We start from the raw sequence: 3,563 nt of genomic DNA, 5'->3' as shown, positions 1-3,563 counted from the left end.
TGAAAGTCCATGTCTGATGTTAATGTGTCTGGTTTTGCTTCCCCCTTGTCTCGTTAGGCCTGATTTGCCCCAGCTGTGTTTCCCTCCTGTTACCCATTCCCTGATTGCTCCCTCTGTGTATTTAAGCCCTGTGTTTCTTGGTGTCTGTGTTGCGATCTACCGTTTACCAAGCTGTGTGTTCTGTCAGTCCTCCGGTATTAGTTTATTTTTTGATCGTTTCCAGTTATGTTATATTTGAGTTTAACATTAAAACGGTTTTTGAGTTTACATCTGTCTCTGGAGTCTAGACCTTGGGTCCTTTTCCTGTCTGCACACAGCCGCACACACTCACTACCACGTAGTTTTGTATGATCTTCAAGATGTCCAAAGTCCAAATCAGGCATAACAATATAATGATCTGCCTAATATTGTCTTTGCCCTATTTCGCTAATAAAACAGCCCTTATGCATTGAGGCATAAAACTCAATAGACACCTGAAGGTACTGTGTGCTGTTGTATCTGACACTAAGATGGCATCAACAGATTTAAGTCCTGTAACATGCGAGGTTGAGCCTTCCATGGATGGGAGTTCTTTGTACAGCACATCCCACAGATGCACGATTGTATTGAGATCTGGGGAATTTGGCCTGTTGAACACCTCAAACTCGTTGTTGTGCCTATCAAACCACTCCTGAATCTCTCTTGCTATGTGGCAGGGGGCATTATCCTGCTGGAAGAGGCCACAGCTGTCAGAGAACACTGTTTCCTCGAAAGGGTGCGCATGATCTGCAAAAATACTTAGGTGGTATATGTCAAAGTAACATCCATATGGCAGGACCCAAGGTTTCCCAGCAGAACATTGACCAAAAGCATGTTATTGCAAGCATGTTGACGCTCAGGTGCCCATTGTTGGCACGTTTGGCAACTTGCAGCCCCATACGTAACAAACTTTGATGCACTATGTATTTTGAGACCTTTCCATCAGAACCAGCATTAGATTTTTTGACAATCTGAGCTACAGTAGCTCATCTGTTGGATCAGATCACACGGGCCACCCTTCAATCTCTACGTGCATCAATGAACCTTGGCTGTCACCCATGACCCTGTCTCTGGTTCATCAGTGTTCCTTCCTTGGCCATTTTTTTTTAAACTGTCCATGGCAGACCGGGAGCCTCCCACAAAAACCTCCAAAGGTGATTGACATATATATCTATATATCTATATATATATATATAGATATATAGATATATATGTCTATATATCTATATATATATAGATATATATATTAGGGGAGCAACAATACTCGTATCGATATTGAACCGTTCGATACAGTGCTTTCGGTTTGGTACGCATATGTATCGAACAATACAAAATTTCTTATTTATTTTATCGCCTAGACTGCACTGTCAAGCACAGATCCACTGAGCGCAGCGCAAGCTAGCGAGACAGAAGCTAAGCTCATTGCAACATGGCAAATTGAACCTCCCCCACCCTCATTCAGATGTGGCGTTTGGAACTATTTTGGTTTTCATGTGACGTATGACCCTGAAGGTAAGCGCATCATGGACAAAAGTAAAACAGTATGTCGGATGTGCCACACAATGCTCAATTATATTGGTGGGAACTAGTGTGTTAGCGCAGTTAGCTTGTTAATGTGTTGACGCTGTCCAGCCGCACGCACGGGGCGATCCGCGGTAGCTTGTTAACGGAGATTTGCCGCGTTATGGCGTTAACGTCATTTCAACGAGATTAACGCTGACAGCACTAGTGGGAACACAACGAATATGACTGCACATTTACTCCGACATCATCCTAGTGCAAAGACAAGTGGAAGCAGACAAAAACAACAAGCACACATGCTACAAACTTTACCCGAGTCATTTAGACAGCCGTTAGCACATGATTCTCCTTATGGGGACCTGATATGTTTAATATGCTGCTGAGAATATAGCCCAGAAGAAGCGTATAGTATAGCTTTTATTTTGGAAAGAGCCATTTCTCTGTAATAAACTCTCTTTTCCAAAGATGAGTGATTTCTCGATCAGATAGATTTATTTTTTTATTACTTTGTTGTTTCAGCAACATTAAATTTAAAAACTGTACTTTTGAGTTAAAATATATATTTATAATTTTAATAAATGACAAACATTTTTTTGTATCGAAAAAATATCGAACCGTGACACCAAAGTATCGAACCGAACCGTGAATTTTGTGTATCGTTGCACCCCTAATATATATATATGTATATGTATATATATGTATATATATATATATATATATATATATATATATATATATATATATATATAAAAGTAATGTGAAGCTTGTTATAGGCTTCGCAAATATGAGTCTCTCAGCGGGTGGTCACTAAACCAATCATTAAAGCGGCCTGATAGCCAGATAACCCTTTTCCTTTTCTAGTAATAATCAGTAGTTTTAGTTATTCAGCTTTATTACTAATAAACCAAAAGATCACCAGTAAAACTACCGCTGGCTTTCTTGATGAGCAGTTGCAGAAATGCCAGTGGACCAGTATTTGTTACTGTAGGAAACACTGTCAGGATCTGTTGTTATTTGCAGTGCTGTGGTGCCTGTTTAAATCATTCTGCTGTGCAGATTTTGGATGTTTCTCCGAAGTGATTCAGTCTCGTCCCTGTGAGAGTGCTAGATTGCATGAGCAAACAGTCCCGTTAGGCAAGCTGAGCCGGCACCAGCTACTAAACAATTCCCAAAAAAATGAAAGAAAATGATAGCAGAGTAAAAATAGCATGATCACATTAGATGATGTAACTGTGCTTTTTAACACCAATACCCACACTCATTTAACACAAGGACACACACCTGGTAATAGCCACAAAATTGTTGTGGAAAGCTGATTACTTGTTTTGCTGTATCCTTACCTCTAAGAAAGGCAAACAGCTTTATGCTAGTTAAACTGGAACAAATCACCCTTTGACCAGTGCTCATCAGAATGGATCCACACAGTTAAACCTCCTCTTTTGTCCCTTTGGCACAGTGCTTTGACAGTCCAATTATTTAGCAGGGCAGTTGGCAGTGGTGCCCAAAATCAGGATAAGACTGCCTGTTCTCCATCTGGCTTTTCACATATTACTATTTATTGTAATTCCTTTGACTCCAGCTGTGAAAAATTAGCATAAAGATATTGCAAAATATTTTCTGTATTGCATGAAAAAGTACGAATAAAGAGAGAGAGAGAAAAAGAGTGAGTGAATGTTTGAAGTATTTTGGGGGGATTTGGCTTGGATACAAAATTGGAGAGAGGAATTTCTCAGAGGAATGACTCTTTTAATGATTTTTGCATCTTCTCAGATTATTCAGTTAGACACCACAGACACAGTGCTGGTGTTCATATGTCTACATAATACATGAACTTAGACACACAGACACGCGCACACACACCACGCTGAGCTTAGGGAATCTCTTTCATTAAAAAGATTGACTGTTAAACACTTGAATGTGAAAAATAAAATAAATATGTTTTGATCATTTAGCTTTGTGTAACTGTAAATTTCCATCTACAATGACAAAATAGTTATTTTTAACACTTTGATTAATTCACTTAA

Source organism: Haplochromis burtoni, unplaced genomic scaffold (genome assembly GCF_018398535.1).
Source record: "Haplochromis burtoni strain Fernald_Lab_line unplaced genomic scaffold, NCSU_Asbu1 Contig_612, whole genome shotgun sequence".
In the NCBI taxonomy this organism is placed as follows: Eukaryota; Metazoa; Chordata; class Actinopteri; order Cichliformes; family Cichlidae; genus Haplochromis; species Haplochromis burtoni.
The sequence above is the reverse complement of the archived record's forward strand: the minus strand, read 5'-3'. Positions refer to the sequence as shown.